The sequence below is a fragment of the Dendrobates tinctorius genome, unplaced genomic scaffold (assembly GCF_039654945.1).
Source record: "Dendrobates tinctorius isolate UK_male_01 unplaced genomic scaffold, ASM3965494v1 ptg000011l, whole genome shotgun sequence".
Lineage (NCBI taxonomy): Eukaryota > Metazoa > Chordata > Amphibia > Anura > Dendrobatidae > Dendrobates > Dendrobates tinctorius.
This window is the reverse complement of record NW_027361679.1, coordinates 45,847,133-45,864,858: the sequence shown is the minus strand read 5'-3', so window position 1 is coordinate 45,864,858 and position 17,726 is coordinate 45,847,133.

Here is a 17,726-nt window from a genome sequence, read left to right as displayed (position 1 = left end):
TCGAATGGTGTTATTTAACACAACAACTAATCCTATTAAATACAAGCCCGTGTATCACTTTGTCAACAGAAAAAAACATTATGGCTCTTGGGAGAAGAAAAACAAACATGCAAAAATTACTCCGTTTGGCAAGGGTTCAATTTGTTTTTTTTAATCGAATACTGTATTTCCACATGTTAAACAAAAATAAGAGATATTCCCCTCCTTCACTGGTGCCATTCCAGTGATGTCGCCGCCGTGTCTCTCAGGACTCACATCAGCATTGCAGCCAATTGGTGGTCACTAATAGGTTGCTTTGCTCACACTTCCTTTGGATGAACAGAAGGGATTGTGAGAACTAAATATAGTATTCATGGAGGGTCTGTCCTAATAGTGGGCAACCCCATCAAGGCCGTATTCAGATGTCAATATTGGAAAACCAGAAGAGCTGCATCCACAAATTGTGGTATGACTGGCTCCATGTTCTTGCCCTACTGTTGAAGGTGCCGTAGCTGCCTCCTACAGTGCATTATTTTTAGTCTATGAAAACAGACCAAAGTAGTGATGCTGCATTTTATTTTATTTTTTTTCACACAGACAATCTGTCCATGTAGAACATTGGCTATGTGTACTATAACACAAACCAATTAATCTGAATAAACGCTAAAGGGGGTTTTACACTAAGAGATATCGCTAGCAATATCGCTAAAACGTCACTGGTTTTGTGACGTTATAGCGATATTGCTAGCGATATCGCTATGTGTGATACTTACCAGCGACCGGCTCCCCCGCTGTCCATCGCTGATCGAGCGAGAATGTCCGGCTCCATTTCTCGTCGGGCGCTTCCTGCTGAGACTTCCTGCTGTGACGACGAGCGACGCTGGACGCGGGCGGGAGGACGCAGGATCGCTGTGTGTGAATGGTAAGTATCGCTCTCTGCGTCGCTGCTGCATCGCTGTGAGGTCTTTCTGTATGAAAGCTCACTAGCGATCATTTAGCGATGCACCAGCGATCCTGACCGGGTCGGATCGCTGGTTGGATCGCTGGTGCATCGCTAAATGTAAAAGGGCCTTAAGGGTTACTTTGAGAAACACTGATCTAACAAAAGGGAACTACTAAGCTTCTGTATTGATCTTCAGAGTTTCAAGGTGCAAATACTTTGCCATGCTATACACTCATGTGAAATTGTGAGTTGGTGGAACTGGCCATCACTAAGTTTTAAGGACTGTACTAGTTAGTTCATTTTGTAACTGAAGTAAAAAAAGCCATCCATTCCCTAGGGCATTTTGTAATTTGAAGTACTACATTTGGTAGCCGATTAACGCAATGTTTTTTATGAGAATTTACAATGGACTATTTGGCAATAAATAATTTATTTAAAAGCTTAAAGTATCATGTCAAAAACCACGATTAACCTGCAGATATCGGGTTAATCCACAGGATGATGGCGTTCTAAGGCTATGCAACTGCCATACTGAAAGCCCGGCTACCATCATAACTTTATTCCTCCTGAAAGCCTCCGACTTCAGCCTCCCTTCTGTACATAGTGAGTGGCAACTATAACCATGCCCCAACACTGACAGTCGACTCATCATGGCATCAGTGCTGGCTGTCAATCGGTGCTAGGGCGTACTTACAGCCCCTGCTCACTATGTAGTGAGTGGTGACTGAAACGTAGAGGCTGCTGGGAGGAATAAAGTTAATTTTCTTTTGGTATCCGGGCTTCCAGTGTGGCTGCATGACTTTAGAACAATATTAGGCCGGTTTCACATTAGCGCATTTTCAGCGCGCGCACGGCCGGGGTTAGCTCCGCCCCCGAGCCGGCTCTCTGCCCGGCGTGCCCGCCCCTTGCTTGTAGCGCCGCCTACTAGCGGACAGCGGCGCCTGCGATCGGCGCACCCTATCTTTAGCATAGGGTGCGCAGATCGTGCGCAGGCCGTGCGCTAGTTGCGCTTTGACCTGCACTGCGCACTTTTGACGGTGCGCCGTGCGCGCCAAAATCAAACTTTTCGGATTTTGGCGCGCACGGTGCACCGTCAAAAGTGCGCAGCGCAGGTCAAAGCGCAACTAGCGCACGGCCTGCGCACGATCTGCGCACCCTATGCTAAAGATAGGGTGCGCCGATCGCAGGCGCCGCTGTCCGCTAGTAGGCGGCGCTACAAGCAAGGGGCGGGCACGCCGGGCAGAGAGCCGGATCGGGGGCGGAGCTACCCCCGGCCGTGCGCGCGCTGAAAATGCGCTAATGTGAAACCGGCCTTAAGCTGCATTTTAACCCGATATCTGCAGGTTAATAGCATTTTGGGACATGAAAGGTTCCCTTTAACTGGGATTTAAATCACCAGGGTAAATACAAAAATACTATTTTTTTCAGATTGCATTGTTATTAAGTACATGCTACCATGGTACACTGATATCTAGGAATACTGTATTATGTAAAACTCTAATGACATACATAACTTGTACAAAACAATATTCTGTTTCCTGAAATGCAAGTTAATAAGTAAACGTGGCACAGAAAATGTTGGGCTTCATTTAAAAATCTAATGTATAAGGTGAAATATTATTAATTGTTTTTGTTCTGTAAAATTTAGTACACAATACCTAACACTGTCTTTTCAAGTTGTCACCTATGGGGGGGTATGTCATGTATAAGTGAAAAATGGAAGATAGAGGGGTATTAATGCTTCATCAAATAAATGTTATTTTTTTGTTTAATAAAATTATACAATTTTCTAAACACTATCAATTTCGCACGGTTTTAAAGTTTCTTGTTGCTATCATTTGAGGAACCTCCAATGTTTATTTAAAAGGGATAAAACTGTTTTGATGTGATACACATACACATGGCTTTGTGAAATCATTTAACCCCTTAATGTCCAATGACGGACACAGTCCGTCATCAGACATTTCCCCTGCTTTGATGAGGGCTCCGGCGCTGAGCCCGCATCAAAGAGGGGACATATCAGCTGTTATGAACAGCTGACATGTGCCCGCAATAGGCGCGAGCGGAATCGCCGTCCGCCTGCGCCTATTAACTAGTTAAATGCCGCTGTCAAAGCTGACAGCGGGCATTTAAATAGCATTTCCGGCCGCCGGGCCGGAAATGACGTCATCGCCGACCCCCCGTCACGTGATCGGGGGTCGGCGTCATGTTGCCTGGACAACCAGAGGTCTCTATGAGACCTCTATGGTTGTTCCAGGCATATGACTATTCGTTTTCGAGTACACAATATGGTAAAACCAATGATGTCATTTAAAAGTACAACTCGTCCCGCAAAACATAAGCCCTCACATGGCCATATAAACGGAAAAATAAAAAAGTTATGGCTCTGGAAAGAAGGAGGGAAAAATGAAAATGTAAAACCAAAAATACCCCTGGTCGTTAAGGGGTTATACAGGATAGATCTGTGTCCTAGAAGAAAACAATGAAGGTGTTGTGCTCACCATATTTGCCTCTGGTGATCCTCCCTCTATCCTTCTAATGCATTCCTGTGCCCATGAGCCACTTACCCCAAAATTGTCTGTTTCTTTGATGGAAAGGAATCTGTCCGTACAGAATGACTATTCAAACCAAGTACTGGCATTCGATGCACCATTGGCGTGGTGAAACAGTTCAGTGCATCTTCCCAAAAACTTGTTTATCATCTTTCCACCATTCTGTCTCAATAAAGTAAGAGCTGTCAATCCAAATAGAGGGGGGCATGGAGATAGAGGGAAAACAATCAGATGGCAAGGTGCACTAAACTGATGGCCATAAAAATCCATTGAGAAACAAAATAAAATCATTTTGAGGGGAGGGAATAAAAAAAACTGAAGTAATTTGGATGCTTGAGTATCAACACCCTCTTCTAATTGAGGATGTCAGTTTAGTTCAGAATTGGCCAATCACATTTATACTCGTATTAAATAGTAGTCAGCTCACAGCTGCCAGCACTTAAAATGATTCTGATTTACTTCATATAAAGTTTAGCTGTTCTTGTAGTATTTTCCTGATATTTTCTTAGTTACATTTTACATCAAAAGCCATGGTCTGTAAACAGCGTACAAAACGGTAAAGTAATTTCATTGATGAAACTTATCAGTCCTTAAAAGGGTACAAAGAAAACCTTTGCAACAAATATACATGAAACTCTGAAGACTGTCATCAAGAAGTGGCTTAAATTTGGCATAACATTAACCCCTTTCTGACCTTGCACACAACAGTATGTCTAAGGTCAGATCCCCCCGCTTTGATGAGGGCTGCTGTGGTGAGCCCGCATCAAAGCCGGGACATGTCGGCTGTTTTGAACAGCTGACATGTGCCCGCAATAGGCGCAGGTGGAATCACGATCCACCCATGCCTATTAACTAGTTAAATGCCGTTGTCAAACTCTGACAGCGGCATTTAACCAGCGCTACTGGCCGCTGGGCCGAAAATACGCGTATTGCCGTCCACCGTCACGTGATCGGGGGTCAGCGATGCATTATCATAACAACCAGAGGTCTCTGAGACCTCTATGGTTGTTGATGCTGGATTGCTATGAGCTCCACCCGGTGGTCGGCACTTATAGCAATACTGTAATTCTGCTACATATAGGCGATATGCTCATCGCCTACAGTGCCTTGCGAAAGTATTCGGCCCCCTGGAACTTTTCAGCCTTTTCCCACATATCATGCTTCAAACCTAAAGATACCAAATGTAAATTTTTAGTGAAGAATCAACAACAAGTGGGACACAATTGTGAAGTTGAACGAAATTTATTGGTTATTTTAAATTTTTTGGGGGAAATTAAAAAACGGAAAAGTGGGGTGTGCAATATTATTCAACCCCTTTACTTTCAGTGCAGCAAACTCACTCCAGAAGTTCATTGTGGATCTCTGAATGATCCAATGTTGTCCTAAATGACTAATGATACATTTAATCCACCTGTATGTAATCAAGTCTCCGTATAAATGCACCTGCTTTGTGATAGTCTGAGTTCTGTTTGAAGCACAGAGAACAGCATGAAGACCAAGGAACACAACAGGCAGGTCCGTGGTACTGTTGTGGAGAAGTTTAAAACCGGATTTGGATACAAAATGATTTCCAAAACTGTGCAAGTGATCATATTGAAATGGAAGGAGTATTATACCACTGCAAATCTACCAATACACGGCCATCCCTTTAAACTTTCATCTCAGACAAGGAGAAGACTGATCAGAGATGCAGCCAAGAGGCCCATGATCACTCTGGATGAACTGCAGAGATCTACAGCTGAGGTGGGACAGTCTGTCCATAGGACAACAATCAGTCGTACACTGCACAAATCTGGCCTTTACGGAAGAGTGGCAAGAAGAAAGCCATTTCTCAAAGAAATCCATGAAAAGTGTTGTTTAAAGTTTGCAACAAGCCACCTGGGGGAGACACCAAACATGTAGAAGGTGCTCTGGTCAGATGAAACCAAAATCGAACTTTTTTGCAACAATGCCAAACAATATGTTTGGAGTAAAGGTAACACAGCTCATCACCCTAAACACACCATCCCCACTGTCAAACATGGTGGTGGCAGCATCATGGTTTGAGCCTGCTTTTCTTCAGCAGGGACAGGGAAGATGGTTAAAATTGATGGCAAGATGGATGGAGCCAAATACAGGACCATTCTTGAAGAAAATCTGTTGGAGTCTGCAAAAGACCTGAGACTGGGACGGAGATTTGTCTTCCAACAAGACAATGATCCCAAACATTAAAGCAAAATCTACAATGGAATGGTTCACAAATAAACGTATCCAGGTGATAGAATGACCAAGTCCAAGTTCAATCCTGCATCCAATCGAGACTCTGTGGAAAGAGCTGAAAACTGCTGTTCACAAACGATCTTCAAACCTCACTGAGTTTGAGCTGACCACAGAATAGTGTATTGGTGAAAAATGTAATCCAGCTAATTATTTAACACTTTTTTCGTGTTAGTCAGATATCACAGAAATGTACCACAAAACACGTTTAACTGCATAGCTGAGAAGTTTAAGCCAGCAAAATTTTTAAACATTTTTTTGGAGCGTTATATGTATTAAAAAAAATTAATCCAGAACACAACTAGTGTATGGTAAGAAATTTAACACAGGGAAATATTGCAACGATTTTTTGGAGTGTTACGTAACACAAAAAAGTAACAAAGTAATACTTGGTGGATCAAAATATATTACATTTTTCTCACCCTCCACCCTCAAAAAAGCTGCAGTTATATATTTGCCAATGGACTGCACATGCCTAATTGTTCTCTACAGAATGGATTCTGTCACTCTCCCTGCTCCTGTGACTCTCCCTCCCTAGGCTAAATGCAAAATGTATGTGACAAACAGAAAAGCAAGCGATTAGCCCTTAGAAGGGCTGTTAGCATGATGGTTCAGCTTGAGCACCATTATCAACACCACATGCCTCTGATTTGTTATACTGTGCACACACAGGCCTTGACAAGCACTCTCTCCCTCCAATACAAAGTGTCACAGAGCTGTGCAGTGGCATCAGTGTGTCAAATCGGGTGGCGTCTGTTGTTTTTTATAACCCTTGATAATATCACAATAATGCAACCACGAAGATGGCTACGGCATTACAGTGAAGCGCATGCAATACCAGTAACAGGCACCAAAAATGCAGAGCGGGGATTTGAGTTTTACATAGAGCACTGCCCAATACTTGCAGAGTAACGAGTACATCCGGGCATCATAATACTCGAATGATAACCGAGTATCACTGAGCACGTTCGCTCATCCCTATTATTTATGCTTACCCTGAAAAAATGTTATATATTGTATTGAGAAATGCCATATTTGCATATCTATTTGTGCATGTTTGCTGCTAGCTAGTGCATATCAATAACAGACAGTTCATGTGCTCGTCTATTATGCAGGCGAGACTTATGGAGCAACACACAAAGCCAGTGACATTTGCTATTTGTGGATGATTTTCAGTACAACATTCGGAACCCAGCCTAAGAGTATGTCCACATTTGTCGGATACACAGCAGATTTTCCAATTGGAAAATCCAGAGTTTTACAGTAGCAATATCGTGGATGAGATTTTATCCACACGCTATAGAGAAAAATTATACCTCATGATAATGCGCAGCATAAATTAACATGATATGGATTAAAAGTGCTCACCATATGTCAATTTATGCACAAAGTAAAGAGCGAACACTACAAAGAGTGAAGTTTATGGTAAACCAACTCAGGAAAAGTCCCATGTGGCTTGTGATGGAACTATATAAGTGTAAGGGAAACTATAATATCAGTAAAATAACTAGTTAAGGCTTCATACACACACTGTCTCTACACAAAGGACATAACATCTGGCTACTCTTATTGCAGGAACTCAGAACCACAAGGGGGTGGTCTCTTGGACAAATTCTGAAAGGTGTCAAACATGGCACCTCAGCTCCTCTACCCTTAGCTTCAAAGGGGCTAGCAAAGGGTTTGTAATTGGGCAGAATATTGCCTGTTAACTGTATAGAAAAGAAAGGCACAGTATAGTTGAAATGCAATGTCCTAAATTTACCCATCATACAGTCACAGACCAACAATTTTTAAATAATCCAATCCAGGTCATTCTGGAAATATAAGCCTATAGTCAGAACTATAAAAAGCTGGGTGGCACAAAAGAAAGTTGTTCACATGTGATGGCTGCCGATGCTGCTTGTGATTTATTGTCTCCTTCCAAGGAAACAGAAGAACAATAGGTATTTCTGTTATTTCTCCCTTTTTATTTTATAACAGTTTTGCATATGTTTGTGTCATTTTATCTTTATTGTAAGCACTATATATTTTTATATTAGAGCTTAAAATCTTTAATAAGTTTGGTCCTTGTATGTGCGAAAGAAACTATAGCCTTTCATTGAGTGTGACCTTTTGATTGTCTGACAGTAGCATATATTGGAGACTCATCACCCCATGTGTTTGAATGGTGGCAGCTAGAGTTGAGCGATACCGTCCGATACTTCAAAGTATCGGATCGGAATGGATCGGCCGATCTTAAAAAAAAAAAAAAAAAAAAAAAAAAATAAGTATCGGTATCGCCGATTCCGATACCGGAAGTCCCATTCAAGTCTATTGGACTTCCGGTATCGGAATAAGAAAAACCCTGTTTTTGCCTTGTACAGCCTCTCTGGGGTCTGTACGGGCCTTTCGGGGGGCTGTGCCGGCCTGCCGGTGGTCTGTGCAGGCTCCGGTGGGCTGTGCCGGCCTGCCGGGGGGCTGTGCCGGCCTGCCGGGGGGCTGTGCCGGCCTGCCGGTGGTCTGTGCAGGCTTCGGGGGTCTGTGCAGGCATCGTCCGATGGGACTACAAGTCCCATCGGGCGATGCCTGCTACCATGACAGTGATTGACACATTAGCCAATGATGGGACAGTAGTAGTCCCATCATCCGGCTAATGTGTTGAATGTAAAAAAAAAAAAAAATTACATGCTACATACATGCTACATACATACAACATGCATACTACATACATGCTACATTCATACTACATACTACATACATGCTACATTCATACTACATATATACTACATGCAACATACATACTACATATATACTACATGCATGCAACATGCATACTACATATATACTACATGCTACATACATACTACATATATGCTACATACATACTACATGCATGCTACATACATACTGCATGCTACATACATACTACATGCTACATACATACCACATATATACTACATACATACTACATGCATGCCACATACATACCACATACATACTACATGCATGCTACATGCATGCTACATACATAACATATATACTACATGCATGCTACATACATACTACATGCTACATACATACCACATACATACTACATACATACTACATACATACTACATGCATGCTACATACATACTACATGCTACATACATACTACATATATACTACATGCATGCTACATACATACTACATGCTACATACATACTACATACATACTACATGCATGCTACATACATACTACATACATACTACATGCATGCTACATACATACTACATGCTACATACATACCACATGCATGCTACATACATACTACATACATACTACATGCATGCTACATACATACTACATGCTACATACATACTACATATATACTACATGCATGCTACATACATACTACATGCTACATACATACTACATACATACTACATGCATGCTACATACATACTACATACATACTACATGCATGCTACATACATACTACATGCTACATACATACCACATACATACTAAATATATACTACATGCATGCTACATACATACTGCATGCTACATGCATGCTACATACATACTACATACATACTACATGCTACATACATACCACATATATACTACATACATACTACATACAATACATTCATACAATACATACATAGACATACAGTACATATAACATAGAGTAACATACTTACCAATACTTGTCACATTGTTCCCCGAAGCCATTGTCTTTTACGGAATAAATATTAACATAACAAACCACAAAAATACTCACCCACGATCCGAAGCAGTCCACGAGTGTGTCCCACGACGATCTTGGGTAGAGAACGGCAGCATCAGCTGATGCTGCCGTTCTCTACGGGCTGCAGGAATCCAATGACGGAAGGTAGGTATCCTTCCGCACTGTATTCCTCCGCCACTTAAAAAAAAAAAAAAAAAAAAAGTCCCTAGTCTCACTTTATGCCATTGCTGTGTGGGAATTTCCCACGCAGCAATGGCATAAAGTGAGACTAGGGACTTTTTTTTTTTTAAGTGGTGGAGGAATACAGTGCGGAAGGATACCTACCTTCCGTCATTGGATTCCTGCAGCCCGTAGAGAACGGCAGCATCAGCTGATGCTGCCGTTCTCTACCCAAGATCGTCGTGGGACACACTCGTGGACTGCTTCGGATCGTGGGTGAGTATTTTTGTGGTTTGTTATGTTAATATTTATTCCGTAAAAGACAATGGCTTCGGGGAACAATGTGACAAGTATTGGTAAGTATGTTACTCTATGTTATATGTACTGTATGTCTATGTATGTATTGTATGAATGTATTGTATGTAGTATGTATGTAGTATATATGTGGTATGTTTGTAGTATGTATGTAGTATGTATGTAGCATGTATGTAGTATGTATGTAGCATGCATGTAGCATGCAGTATGTATGTAGCATGCATGTAGTATATATGTAGTATGTATGTAGCATGTAGTATGTATGTAGCATGTAGTATGTATGTAGCATGTAGTATGTATGTAGCATGCATGTAGTATGTATGTAGCATGCATGTAGTATGTATGTAGCATGCATGTAGTATGTATGTAGCATGCATGTAGTATGTATGTAGCATGCATGTAGTATGTATGTAGCATGCATGTAGTATGTATGTAGCATGCATGTAGTATGTATGTAGCATGCATGTAGTATGTATGTAGCATGCATGTAGTATGTATGTAGCATGCATGTAGCATGCATGTAGCATGCATGTAGTATGTATGTAGCATGCATGTAGTATGTATGTAGCATGCATGTAGTATGTATGTAGCATGCATGTAGTATGTATGTAGCATGCATGTAGTATGTATGTAGCATGCATGTAGTATGTATGTAGCATGCATGTAGTATGTATGTAGCATGCATGTAGTATGTATGTATGTAGCATGCATGTAGTATGTATGTATGTAGCATGCATGTAGTATGTATGTATGTAGCATGCATGTAGTATGTATGTATGTAGCATGCATGTAGTATGTATGTATGTAGCATGCATGTAGTATGTATGTATGTAGCATGCATGTAGTATGTATGTAGCATGCATGTAGTATGTATGTAGCATGCATGTAGTATGTATGTAGCATGCATGTAGTATGTATGTAGCATGCATGTAGTATGTATGTAGCATGCATGTAGTATGTATGTAGCATGCATGTAGTATGTATGTAGCATGCATGTAGTATGTATGTAGCATGCATGTAGTATGTATGTAGCATGCATGTAGTATGTATGTAGCATGCATGTAGTATGTATGTAGCATGCATGTAGTATGTATGTAGCATGCATGTAGCATGTATGTAGCATGCATGTAGCATGTATGTAGCATGCATGTAGCATGTATGTAGCATGCATGTAGCATGCATGTAGCATGCATGTAGCATGCATGTAGCATGCATGTAGCATGCATGTAGTATGTATGTGGTATGTATGTAGCATGCATGTGGTATATATGTGGTATGTATGTAGTATGTATGTAGCATGCAGTATGTATGTAGCATGCATGTATGTAGCATGTAGTATGTATGTAGCATGTAGTATGTATGTAGCATGCATGTAGTATGTATGTAGTATGTATGTAGTATTTTTTTTTTTTTTTTTTTTTAACATTTAACACATTAGCCGGATGATGGGACTACTACTGTCCCATCATTGGCTAATGTGTCAATCACTGTCATGGTAGCAGGCATCGCCAGATGGGACTTATAGTCCCATCGGACGATGCTTGCACAGACCCCCGGACATCAGCACAGCCCCCCGGCAGGCCGGCACAGCCCCCCGGCAGGCCGGTACAGACCCCCACAGGGTGCACAGACCACCTGCAGGCCGGCACAGCCCCCCGGCAGGCCGGTACAGACCCCCACAGGGTGTACAGACCACCGGCAGGCCGGCACAGCCCCCCCGGCAGGCCGGTACAGACCCCGGGCAGTCCACACAGCCCCCCGGCAGGCCGGCAGAGACCCCCGGAAGGCCCGAAATGACGGCGCATCATGATGCGCACACACCGCGCATCATGATGACGTCATTTCGGCTGTCAATCAACTTTGAACTTCCGATTCCGATGCCGACTTCCGATATTGAAAAAATATCGGAAGTCGGTATCGGAATTCCGATACAGCAAGTATCGGCCGATACCCGATACTTGCGGTATCGGAATGCTCAACACTAGTGGCAGCATGTTAAAAAATGGGGTGTGCAAAATGTGTCGGGGTGTGTGATTTATACTCGCTTTTTAAGAACAGAGGTTGAGTGTTGGATTGAGTGAGAAGAGAAATTAACCCTTGCAGGCACACCCTACAACACATGCTGAGAAGTGCGTACATGACATGGATGTTCCCTTAAAAAGCTTGTCTTGCAAGAAAAACCGCACACCCTCATAACAGTTTATGAAAAAGTTTCTGTAAAAATTAAAAATTTTTATGGCGATATAAAAAAACAAAATAGGCCTCTCTTTAAAAGGTTAAAAGTTATTACAAAGCTAATTTGTCATTTATTTGTTTGGATATAGGGAGCTACTATTTTAGCCTAATTCAACATTTGTCTTTTGAAATGTCGTAACATTTTTGCACATTTCTGCTCCACTATCCTAGGGAAGTTTTTAAATCTCTAATTTCATTTTTTGCCCAGTTGAACAATAACTTTCAACATACTAAATTAAAATGTGACTTTTTGCAGAAAAAATGCAGAATAAAAGGGAAAAACAAAAAAAATAAGAGTAAACTGTTATTTTCACAAAATTCATCAATTACCTTGTGCCATTTTAAAGATTTTGGAGCGAAAAACGGCAATGAAAAATAAACAATACAAAAAAGAAATGTCAATTAAATAAAAACCCCAAAAGATTATTCTGCCTCAGAAAATTTCTAAGTCAGATTTGATAGTTACATTGACAAAGTGTTGGTATGCATAACTGCTTAACAGCTGTATTCAAGAAAAATATTTTTAACTAAGCACATTTATAATTTCTCTTTATTATGTTTTAGATGCACTAGTACAATAAAAGGATTTGTTGCAAAAATGTTCATGCCTTTTAAAGCAACAGATGAACAAATAGAAAAAGGCAAAAAATCCATGTCTTCACATTTCACTGCTCGTTTCTCTGCAAAGTGTCAGATTTGCTAGAACTCTAGTGAAGTCAAGAGACATATTATTTTATTAGTCATTTGTTTGTTTTTTTTTGTTTGATTTTTCTTAATCATTTTGGAAAACAAGCATACATGTCAGAAAATTAGATTAGTTGTGCTATTACTAAGACAACATGGGAAAATACCGTAAGTCAAAATAGGTGAAATAGTGCATTCAGGGAATGTTCCCTCTTTCTGTCATGTTATTACATTTACTGTCTTTTTTGCTGGATAAAATCTATACAAATATAATAGAGACAGTCTGAGTAAATGATGACAAGGTAAATGAATTTCTATGGTTTGGCTATTGCCTACGACATGGCCTTGACTGATATTCCCGAGCTGATATCTTGGCTATTAGAGTCTTTTAGAAGTAATAGATTTGGCTCTTAGATGTTATGATAGAGTAAAATAGCTTGTGTACAATATCTACAATCCTTTAGGTACATTTAAGCGATTACATTTCTTACCATGCACAATGAATAACAGTATATTTTACAGGTAGGATGTTCTGAGATGTAGATAGCTATAGATTCCTATACAAAGTTTATTTACAAAATCCGTTTTTCTCTTGTTCTCATGACTTGGATCAGATTTATTCTGTTTTTGACATTTCTTGGCACTTCACTAGATTGTTTGTAAAAGAATGAGGATGGCTTAAAATCTGCCAAATTTGGACAACATTTTACTGCAAATAGTGAATCCAACTAAGTCAACCAAGGCGTGATACCAGAAAAAGTATTATAATTTGAAACAAAAATTTTTTTTGGCTGATACGTGAATTTAATTCCTAGCCATTTTTGTACTGTACATAAATACAGGGATATTGTAATGGATACCTAGGACATGTATGCCAGGTCATTGGTATAATTCTGGTCCTTCAGACAAATTAAATTGTGAAATAGTGGTATGGCACAGGTTGCTGTTTTATATGCACATTAGCACAAGCACTTTTTATGCACTTCTTGGCACTTTGTTTTTAATATTGTGAATTAAATGTTAAGTTTTATTACCGATCTGCTGCAAACAAATCTATGTTGCAATGATTTTCATGCTAAGGGCTAAATCTGCAGCATTCATATGTAATACATGGATTTTGCCTCAGATTTCTATTTCATAAATTCACACATATCCTTGCACCCGGATGGGATACACCCCCGAGTACTGCAGGAATTAAGTACTGTCATTGATAGACCATTGTTTTTAATCTTTAAAGATTCCATAATAACAGGGTCTGTACCACAGGACTGGCGTATATCAAATGTGGTGCCAATATTCAAAAAGGGGACAAAAACTGAACTTGGAAATTATAGGCCAGTAAGCTTAACCTCTACTGTGGGTAAAATCCTGGAGGGTTTTCTAAGAGATGCTATACTGGAGTACCTGAAGAAGAATAACCTCATGATCCAAAATCAACATGGGTTTACGTGGGACCATTCCTGTCAGACTAATCTGATGCGTTTCTATGAAGAAGTAAGTTCCGGACTGGACCAAGGGAACGCAGTGGACGTGGTGTATATGGACTTTTCAAAAGCTTTTGATAGTGCTGTTGTGAATTCACTTTCTGGTCTGCATCTGGTTGCTGGTGAGGGTGGTGGAGCTGGTTGTATTGACAGAGGAGTCGTGAGTTCTCTTTCCAGGATCCCTGCTGGTGATTTTTCCTGCCTCCTGATGTCTTAGTTTCCAGTTCAGTCCCTGCATTCTCAAGCTAAGTGTTCTTTGCTATTGTTCACATTTGATTTGGTTTTGTCTATTCAGTTTTGTGTAGTCAGTCAGCCCCGGCTGGGACTCTGCTGAATTTCCATTCTTATCTCACTGTTTGTGCCAGTTTGTTTTTTGTCCCTTATTAGATTAGCCTCTTTTTGCTCTGTTTTCAGAATATGCCAGAGTGCTGATATAGTGGGTGAAGTCTAGTGACTTCAGGGTTTTTTTTGCTATCAGAAGTGTTGGACATTTTTGTAGGGTTTTTTGGTGTGATTGCAGACAGTATCTTTACTTTCCTGTCCTTTCTAGTTAGTGTGGGTCTATTTTCCTACCTGTGTTTGTGTTTTCATCTTGTCTCACCGACAATATATGTTTGGGGGCTATCTATTCCTTTGGGGTCTGCTCTGGGGCATTTTAGATTTCCCCCTTTCTTGCTTTAGGCTTATTTAGTCCTCCTGCTGCGTCGAGGCGTATAGAATGATCGTAGGTACGCTCCCCAGGTAGTGCTAGTTGTGTGGATAGGATCAGGGGTCTGCAATCTGCTTAGTTACCAACCTCTCTGGTTTTCTGTGGCTTAGCTTGGTCTTGTTTTCCTCCTTGTTGACCCAATCATAACACAGTGCCACACTAAAGGTTGATACATAAAATGAGAACAATGGGGGTAGGGGTAAATGTGTAAATATGTGTAAGTGAGTTAAGAGCTGTCTCAGAGATAGAAAACAAAGGGTGGTTATTAATGGAGCACACTTGGACTGGGTGAAGGTTAACAGAAACTTGGGCTGATAAATGGCAAATGAGCTTTAATGGGGATAAATGTAAGGTCATGCACTTGGGCAGATCAAATAAGATGTATAATTATGTGCTTAATTGTAAAACACTGGGCAAAGCTGTCACTGAAAAAGACCTGGGTGTATAGGTGAGCGACAAACTCATTTAGTGGCCAGTGTCAGGCAGCTGCTGCAAAGGCAAATAAAATAATGAGATGCATTAAAAGAGGTATACATGCTCACGAGGAGAAAATAATTTTACCTCTATATAAGTCACTAGTGCGACCACACTTAGAATTCTGTGCACAGTTCTGGTCTCCAGTATATAAGAAAGACATAGCTGAACTAGAGCGGGTGCAGAGAAGAGCGACCAAGTTTATTAGGGAACTGGGGGGTCTGCAATACCAAGATAGGTCATTACACTTGGTGTTATTTAGTTTGGAAAAATGAAGGCTTAGGTGTGATCTTATTGCAATGCATAACTATACATGAGGAGACAGTACAAAGACCTTTCTAATGATCTTTTTACTCTTAGACCTGTGACAGGGACAAGGGGGCATCCTCTACGTCTGGAGGAAAGAAGGTTGAATCATAATCACAGACACAGATTTTTTTACTGTAAGAGAAGTGAGACTATGGAACTCTGCCGTATGATGTTGTAATGAGTGTTTACCTACTAAAATTTAAGAAGGGACTGGATGCTTTTCTGGAAAAGTATAATATTACAGGGTTTATATACTAGATTCCTTGATAGGGTTGTTGATCCAGGGAACTAGTCTGATGTGGAGCTTAGTGTTTGCCGCATGGTTTTTTTTTGCCTTCCTCTGGATCAACATGTTAGGCTATGTATTGAACTAGATGGCCTTAAAGTCTCCCTTCAACATTAAATACTATGTTACTATCATGTCCAACTCCCTGCTCAATTCAGGGTTCACCATCTCAACCTCTGTTTGAAGACTTCCATTGAAGGAGAAACCACCACCTGGTGGCAGCCTGTTCCACTCATTGATCAACCTCACTTTCAAACAGTTTTTTCTAATATCTAATCTGTATCTTCTCCCTTTCAGTTTCATTCAATTGTTTCCCGTGTTTCCACAAGACAGTAAGGTAGAACTGCAGTGCCAAGAGGAGCAACCCTACCACCCCAATCTGACCTAGAGTATAGGTCAGAGGCTAAACCCATGAGAGGAGTGCTAGAAGACTCCAGTGCTCCAACCAATGAGGTATGCAAAAGATGATTTCACCTGGCAATACATTATGCTACAGACGCAGGAGTGCACCAGGATATTAGCAATGTCGGGGCAGCACCCAAGGAGCATCTAATGTCTGAAGTGATCCAGATTGCCCGAGGACTGGTGAGCTTAAAAAGGGAGGAATGCAAGTAGGGTGGACAAAAAGAAACATTTCAGTAGTTTGACACCTAGAGGAGGTTCTGCAAGCAATCTACTGGTTAAATATTATAGGATGATAGAAAGTAGCGAGAGCCGCATCAGCAGTTCAGGTGGTATTTGTGGCACAGTCAATAATTATAAAAGGCATGGGAGGACAGTGAAGAGGGGGGGGAGTTGATGCCTGGACCTATAGCAGGACTGATGTGTGAGACAGCGGAGTTGGTTTATAGCCACCATTACATGAGATCACACCCGATTGAAGGAACCGAGAGACCAGACCCAAGTGAAGGAACCAAGAAATCAGACATGAGTGAAGAAACTGATTGACCAGATCCGAGTGAAGGAACTGAGAGACCAGACCCGGGAGACCATGACATGAGACTGGAGCTGAGAGTCCAAAATCAAGTGAGCAGACCGAAATAAAGACCTCCTGGTCACAGAAAATGGATGTAAGTGTGAGCTGTAACCTCAAGTGTAGACATGTGGTACAAAAACAAGACACCAGGGCCATGCTTCAGTGGATGCAGGCGGCTAGTTTGAGGTGCATATAGAGTGACTCTTAGATCTGGGACTTGGTGTAACTGTGGCGTATCGCAGACTCCCGTTAGAGCCTGTATCACATTTCAGTTGAGAGTGATGATGATCACTGGCCTGAGAGTCATTGACTCATTTAGGGTTAAGACATTAGGACCAAGATGCCTTTGATGATACTAAGGTTTTGTTGTAATAATAAGAACAGGAATGTGCAGTTAGAATTGTGTAAATATTCTGTGTAGTTAAATTTACTGTACTTTCACAGTTTTTTTAATATTCATTGATATTGTGCCATAGGCACCCCTTTAATTGTGTTAATCAAATAAATAAGTTTTTGGTTAAGTTGCGCCAGTGTCTCCTCATTCTCTGCACTATTGCATGAGTGATCCTACTTACACTAATACAGTTAAAAATGCAGCATTTACGCTAAATGTGAGCACAGCCTAACTGTCCAAGCAAAGTGGATGTGA